Genomic DNA, 8,239 nt, shown 5'->3' with positions numbered 1-8,239 from the left:
TGGTAGATTCACTTATTATATTCATTTGCTGAAACATCTCAATTTGTATTCCATAAATCCTCAGAGCCACATTTTTCTCTAATGCCTTCAATGCCACTTGGACTTCTTCCTTGTGCACCATTCTTCCTTGTTCTTGGTCACTGACCAGCCCCTGAAATAACTGAATGCTAACCAGTTCTTTCTGGTACTATTACTGCGTGGATTCCTTCTACCTTCTTTGGAGGCTTCCTTCATATTCAATATGTTTTCTTTGGATTTTTTAAATATTGAAAATTAAACCTTAATTTTTCTTTGTTCTTTCATCTTGAGAAATGACATATTTACTTCATTTGAAAATATCACTCAAGACAGAGAAAAGTAAAAACTCTGACATTGTCAGACTCTTGCTTAAATTGTTATCACGATAGATTTATTGACAGAATGTAATTATTTCTATCTTTATATCCACAGCAAAATATGTTGGTAATCCAATAGGTTGCATCTACCAGTAACCTCAATGTGTTCCCAAATCTCCAATATATTTTCAGCCCATGGCTGAATTTGAAAAACTTGAATGTTTGAAGGTACCATATAAGTTCACATAACATTAGGATATCAAGCTGTAGGACTCAGCTGGTTCCAATTGTACTTGTGTTCTGTAAATTGCTCCAGTCATTGTAGACATCACTTAGTGTAATAATGAGAGCTTACATCAATTATATTCTCATTTATTGACTTCTCAGGTACTGTTCTAAGTACTTAACAAGAATGAAATCAAAGTGATTATAATACAATCCTATACAGAGGATTCTATTAAACCCTCCATTTTACAGAAGTGAACCCTAAGGCACACAGACTTTCTCTTTTGAATACATTTTATTGTGAATCATGTGAAGGCTTATAGAGCAGACCATAAGTTCTACATTCAACAATTCATATACATTTTGTTTCAACTCACTCGTTGCAATCCACTCAAAGCACCATCACTTAATTTCACTGTTTCCTATTTCTATTTTTCCTTCTTTCCTAAACGTCTGAACACTGTTATTCCTAAATGCTGCTCTGGGAGGCATCAATGGTTGATTATTCTGCCACAGGGGGGAGTTCCATTTCAGACTGGAGGAGTGACTATGGTTCACAGTCCAGGACAGGGTCCGGCAAACTGCAACTCTCGAGTCAGGTGTTGCTTTTTCCGTATGTACATGTGACTGAAGCAAAATAAAATATGAACATAAAACTATTATTCAGATAATGATGATTTCATTTGTTTGTAAAAATATATTTACGGCTCTCAATTTTTAAATGGTTGTGAGGGACAGAATTGGTTCTTCCATCTCTGAAGTTTGCTGGGCTCTCACTTTATCTGACCAGAAAGCCTAGTAGTCTCTTTTAGGATTTAGAATTCAAGGCACAAAGAGTTTAAAATGCTAACTAAAAATTATACTGTTTGAAAATCATATATATATCACCATATATCTTTTCAAATATATATTATACATGTTATTTTTTAATATGTAAAATACATTATAATATATATGACAGGTTGAGATATAGATATATGATTTAATATAGATGAGAAAATATATGTGGTGATATATATCTGTAATAGTCAGCAATTTATAATACATATATTTATATTTATACTTCAGCATGAGAAAATCAGGTTTCAAGTTCTTGCTCCAGTTTCAAGTTCTAGGCACTTGTATAATTGTAGAAACGTTATTTAAACTTTCTGACTTGAATTAGGAGACTTTTATTTATATGCCCTTTTAAGATTTTTGCCATCTCAAACATCTCTTAAAATTAATAAATAAGAGAAAATGCTAAGGCAGTTCTCCATAAGGGGAGTATTATTAAATAAAAATAGCATTAATAAATTCCATGTGTCTTTTCTTAATTTATGGTGATTTTTTAAGTACTCATGAATACAAAAACAGCTATGCAAAAGCACTCTATGATTTAAAATCGCTTTGCAAATGTTAGTTCCTATTGGTATGCCTGTGTTTTCTGGTTAGGACTTATGTTAGTGAGACATAGTAAATCTTTTAATTACTTGCTAAGTATGTAAACACTTACTGGTACTGCATACTTTCAAACTGAGATTTTAAAGAATGTTAGGACATGTGTAAAATATACAGAAAGTATTGACAAACTTTTTTTTAATTACACAATATAATCCTATCTCTTCCATTAGGAGTCCTGTGGCATAGAGGTTAAGGATTGGACTGCTAACTGCAAGGTCAGTAGTTCAAAACCACCAGCCAATTTCCAGGGAGAAAAACAGGGCTTTTCTACTTCAGTAAAGAGTTAGTCTTGGAAATTCACAGGGGCAGGTCTATCCTGTCTTAAAGAGTGGCTCTGAGTCAGAATTGACTTTATGGCAGCGAGAGAGATTGCTACCATTTATATTATTTAGTTTAAAAAATGTACTCACCAAAACTTTTTGTATCCCTATCTCTACCAAAGAACTCTAGTGGCATAATGAATTCAGCACCAAACTGCTTTCTGAACGTGAGGAACAATTGAAGCGCTCCATGATGAAGACCAAGGGTTTCAGCCTTCAGTATGCATTACAACTCAATGTAAGGAAGGCCACAATCTTCATAACTGGACCAGTAGGTCAGATCATGATAAATGGAGAAAAGGTTGAACTGTCATGGTTTTTTTCTTGTTCAGATGCACAATCAATACTTATGGAAGCAGCAGTCAAAAATATCTAGAGTTATCACATTGGGTGAATCTGCTGCAAAAGACCTCTTTAGGGTATTGAAGAACAAGGATGTTATTTTGAGGGCCAACGTATGCCAGATCCAAGCCATGATAATCTCCATTGCATCATATGCATGTGAAAGTTGAACACTGGATAAGGAAGACCAAAGAAGAGTCAATGCCTTTGAATTGGGGTGCTAGGGAAGAATATTGAAAGCTCCATGGATTGTTAACAAGACAAACCAGTCTGCAATAGAAGAAGTAATGCCAGAGTACTCCTTAGAGGCGAGCATAGCAAGACTTGGTCTTACATACTTTGGACATATTATAAGGAGAAACCAGTCCCTGGAGAAGGACATCATGTTTGATAAAGTGACAGGATGGTCAAAAAGAGGAAGGCCCTCAACAAGGTGGATTCACACAATGGCTGCATCAATAGGCTCAGGCATAGGAATAATTGTGAGGATGATGCAAGATTGTGCAGTGTTTCATTCTGTTGTTGTTCATAGGGTCACAATTGATCAGACAGAACTCAATGACCCCTGACAGCAACATGTGCCTCAAGGGGCATGCTAACCAAACTTCTTCCCACAAAAGGTCTGTATGATTTTTGGCAATTGATGGTACTTTCAATAATCTTCTCCAGCACCATAGTTCAAAGGCATCTATTCTTCTCTGGTTTTCATTTTTCAGTGTCTAACTTTCACATGTATATGAGGCTCCTGAAAATAACGATGGCTTGAGTCTGATGCACCTCAGTCTTCAAATAACATCCTTGATTTTTAACACTATAAAGAGGTCCTGTGAGTAGATGTACCCAATTGAAAACATTTTTTAATGTCTTGATTGCTGCTTCCATGAATACGGATTGTGGATCTAAGCAAGATCTGTCTTTTCAGTTTCTCGGGGTGTTGCCTATTGGTCCAGTTGTGAGATTTTTGTTTTCTTTACATTGAGTAGTAACCCACACTGACAGCTGCAATACTTGATCTTTATCAGCAAGAACTTCAAATCCTTCTCACTTTTTGCAAGGGAAACTATATCATTTACATTTCCCAGGGTGATAATAAGTATTCCTCTAATCCTCATATCACATTCTTCTTTCATATACTCGAGTTTGTCTGATTGTTTGTTCAGCATACAGATTGAATAACTATGATATGAGGATATAAATCTGACTTACACTTTTCCTGATTTTAAACCATTTAGTGTTCCCTTGTTTTGTTTGCTCAACTGCCTCTCGATTCATGTACAGATTTCACATGCACACAATGAAGTATTCTGGAATTCCCATTCTTCTCAAGACTATCCATTGCTAGCATCCACACACATTCCAATGCCTTTGCCTAGTCAATGAATCACAAGTAAACATCTTTCTGTTATTCTCTACTTCCAGTCTGATCCATCTGACACCAGCAATGCTATCCCTGGTTCTACCTTCTCTTCTGAATCCAGCCTGAACTTTTGGCAGGTCCCTGTCAATGGTTTACTGCAACCATTGTCAGGTGATCTTCAGCAAAAATTTACATGCATGTGACATCAATGACACTGTTCTATAATTTAAGCTTTCTGTTGGGTCACCTTTCTTTGGAATGGGCACAAACATGAACCTCTTCCAGTCAAATGTCCAAATAAGTAGCTATCTTCCAAATTTCTTTGCATAGACAAGTGAGTGCTTCATCAGCTTGTTGAAACATTTCAATTAGCTTTCCATCAATGCCTGGATCCTGCTTTTTGGTAATGCTTTCACTGAAGCTTGGACTTCTTCCTTCAGTACCACTGGTTCTTGATCATATGCTACTTCTTGAAATGTTTGAATATTGACTAGTTATTTTTTGTTTATGGTGACTCTGTATTCTTTCCATTTTCTTTGAATGATTCCTGCATCAAACAATATTTGGCCTACATAGTCTTTCAAGACTACAACGTGAAGCTTGATTTTTTTTTCTTCAGTTCTTTCAGTTGATCATATGCCGAGGATGTTCTTCCTTTGACACACACCCCCTAACTCTAGGTCTATGCATATTGCTTTACAATATATCAGTTTGTCTTTTGAAGCACCTCCTTGAAATTTTCTGTTAAAATCCTTGACTTCCGAATTTCTTTCTTCACTAGTCTATGATTAAGAGCACGTTTCAGTCTCTTCTGACATCCACTTTGGTCTTTTCTTTCTTCCCTGTCTTTGGAATCACCTTTTGCTTTCTTCATGTATGATATTCTTGATGTCATCCATCCCCCAGCTCATCAGCTGTCCTCAGCCTAATGTATCAAATCTGTTATTTTTATGTTCTCCAAATTCAGGTGGGATAGACTCAAATGTTGGTGGAATTTTTCAACTTCTTCATCACTAGCTCTAGTGCTTGGCGCCTAAATTAGAATAATAATTGTATTGATTGAATTTACTTGTATGAGGATAGGCATTAGAACTGTCATAGGCAGCATTGCACTTCAAGATACTTCTTGAAATGTCCATTTTAATAATGAATGCAGTCATTCTTTGATTGAGCCATTCACAAAATAGTAAACCATATGATTTTTCTGCTTCAAAATGACTAGGGCCAGTCTATTTCAGCTCACTGGGGCCTAGACTATTGACCTCTATGCCTTCTATTTCATTTATAACAACTTCCAATTGTCCTTGACTCATACTTCATACATTTCAAGTTCCAATTATTAACTGATGTTTGCAGTTCTTTCTTCTTGCTTTGAGTCATAACCCATCAATAAATGAAGGCCCAATTTTTAAAATTTCTAATAAAATGTTAAAATCTTTACTTTCTGACATTGGAATATTTTTCAATATCTCTTCTACATTCTCTCCCTAGAATGTTTTCATTTTATTGCTGCTGAGCTTGGGGGCTCTGCTTTGATTTAGACTCATAAGGATTCTAAAGAACAGAGCACAACAGCCTCATAGGGCTTCCTAGGCTGTAACTTCATTTTTCTTCTTAAAATAAATCATTTTATTGGGGGCTCTTACAGCTCTTATAACAATCCATGCATCAATTGTATAAAGCACATTTGTACATATGTTGTCATCATCATTTTCAAAGCATTTTCTTTCTACTTGAGCCCTGGATATCAGCTTCTCTTTTTTTCTTCCCTCCCCCACATTCCCTCCCTCATGAGCCCTTGATAAATTATCATTATTTTCATATCTTACACCATCTGCTGTCTCCCTTCACCCATGGTTCTGTTGTTTGTCACCCTCGGGGTGTGGGGCAGGGTTATAGGTCGATCACTGTGATTGGTTCCCCCTTCCTTCCCTTTCTCCCCCCACCTTCATCCTCCCCTCATGTCATCACTACTCCCATTATTGTTCCTGAGGGTTTTATCTGACCCGGATTCCATGTGTTGAGAGCTCTTATCTGTACCAGTGTACATGCTCCAGTCTAGCCAGATTTTTAAGGTAGAACTGGGGTCATGATTGGGGCGGGGTGGGGGGGTGGGGGGGCAAGCATTAAAGAACTAGAGGAATGTTGTATGTTTTGTAAGTACTGAACTGCACCCTGGCAGGCTCATCCCTTCTTTGTGACCCTTCTGTGAGGGGATGTCCAATTGTCTACAAATGGGCTTTTGGTCTCCACTCATCCACTCACAACACCCTTATTCCCATGGATATGATTATTTGTTTTGGGTCTGGTGCCTGATACCTGATCCTATTAACACCTTGTGATCACACAGGCTGGTGTGCTTCTTCCATGTGGACTTTGCTGCTTCCCTGCTGAATGGCCGCTTGTTTAATTACAAGCTTTAAAGACCCAGATGCTATATCTCGTAATAGCTGGGCACCATCAGCTTTTTTCACCGTATTAGCTTATGTGCTCATTTTGTCTTCAGTGATCCCGTCAGGAACGTGAGCATCACAGAATGCCTAGGCTGTGATTTCAATGGCTCTTAACAACAACAAATTCAAGAGGGCGGAATGTCAGCCTTTCCTCCCTTGCAGCTGATGGGTGTGTTTTAACAGTTGACTTTTCAGTTAGCAGCTCAACTCTTTGCTGTTGTACAGTCTAGTCTTTACTATTGTACAGTCTATGTTTCTTTTTCCTACCCTAACAGACAATTATTTAGCAATCCATTTTTGTGATTCCCTAAGTACCTTGCGAGGTGCCCTCTCTTAAAGGTTAGCTAATTATCATCAGTACTATTAAAATTATAATGTTCTCATACCAATGTTTGCTTGATAGGAAATTGAAGCAATAGAAATGAGAATTGAGTGGCTTTCTTTGTAATACTTTTAACACAAAGGAACCATGGGTTTAGTCATATATTGTGCACCTGGAAACCTTGTCCTAGCAGTTCTTCAGGCATACATTTCACAGAAGGAAAAACCCTCTATGCATGATGATGTAATCCATAAGGGTACATATAAAATATAAGAAAATCCAAATACAAGAAAGAAATGAATGTAAATGCCTACTAATAAGGAAATGGTTATGTGCATTGTGAAGGTTAACAAGGTGCAGTTGCAGTCAAATGGCTACACAATACCAACCAATTATTCAACTACTGCTACTACATTTTAAAATTCCAATAAAAGTCCTGTATAACAAAATCATCACACTAAAATATTGGCTTTCTCACCATAAAGCTGTCATTATGTATTGTTTCCCAGGGCATGTGTTACTGTAAAGGTGCTTCATAAAATCCTAGATCTCAAGGAGGTTTGTTGTCTTACTCATTTATGTGTCTTGTGTCCTGACATAGTATGAATGGAAATGGGATATTCCTGTGGATTTACAGATGAATGACTTGTGTGTCCCAGGGTGTTTGGCCCATGGGAGAGACTGTTGCTGTCCCAGCAATGGCTTCTGTGCTTAAGAGGGAATCTCACTAACCTGACCCACCCCTCTCTGAGTGCCCAGGGAACCAGCTGCAACTCATGGAAACCCCTGTATTTGTCAGAGTAGAGCTCTGCTCATAGGGTTTTCTTTTTTCTTTTTAAAACATTTCCACTTGATTTCTCAGAAGCCCATATCCAGAATTTGCTTTTAAGACCTTTCCTTTAGCAACCACATGGGGACTCTTCCCTCCTATTCTTTTTTCAAACTAAGGAAAGTTATTTGTTTGTGGATTAAATACACAAAGTTATTTGTTTGTGGATTAAATACACAAAGTTATTTGTTTGTGGATTAAATACACAAAGTTATTTGTTTGTGGATTAAATGGCTTTTTCATACTGATGTTCTGCAGTCAATATCTGAGGCTGTCCTTCATTATCTTTACCTTTGCTTTGCTCTTTGTTGTTGCTTGGATTGTATGCTTGGGTGTTTAATATTTGACAGGCAGGCAGCTTGGAACTTTTGGAGATGCAGATCAAATAAGCTTCTGCTTTTCACTGCTGCCTTCTTAAATCAGCCTGGCTTTGCTCGCACCCACTCTCTGCTGAATGTATGGAACTCAAAGCCATCGGTAGGTCAAACTCTCCTGAATACACTTTACAGCTTAAAAAAAAAAGGAATTTTGCTTGAATCTAGCCCACAGGGCATGAAATAAGTGTTCCTGAAAGAAAGATATCTTCTCTCTTCTCCTGGTTCAATGAATACTA

Source organism: Echinops telfairi, unplaced genomic scaffold (assembly GCF_000313985.2).
Source record: "Echinops telfairi isolate 266 unplaced genomic scaffold, ASM31398v2 ScPeMD7_7469;HRSCAF=8507_1, whole genome shotgun sequence".
Lineage (NCBI taxonomy): Eukaryota > Metazoa > Chordata > Mammalia > Afrosoricida > Tenrecidae > Echinops > Echinops telfairi.
The sequence above is the reverse complement of the archived record's forward strand: the minus strand, read 5'-3'. Positions refer to the sequence as shown.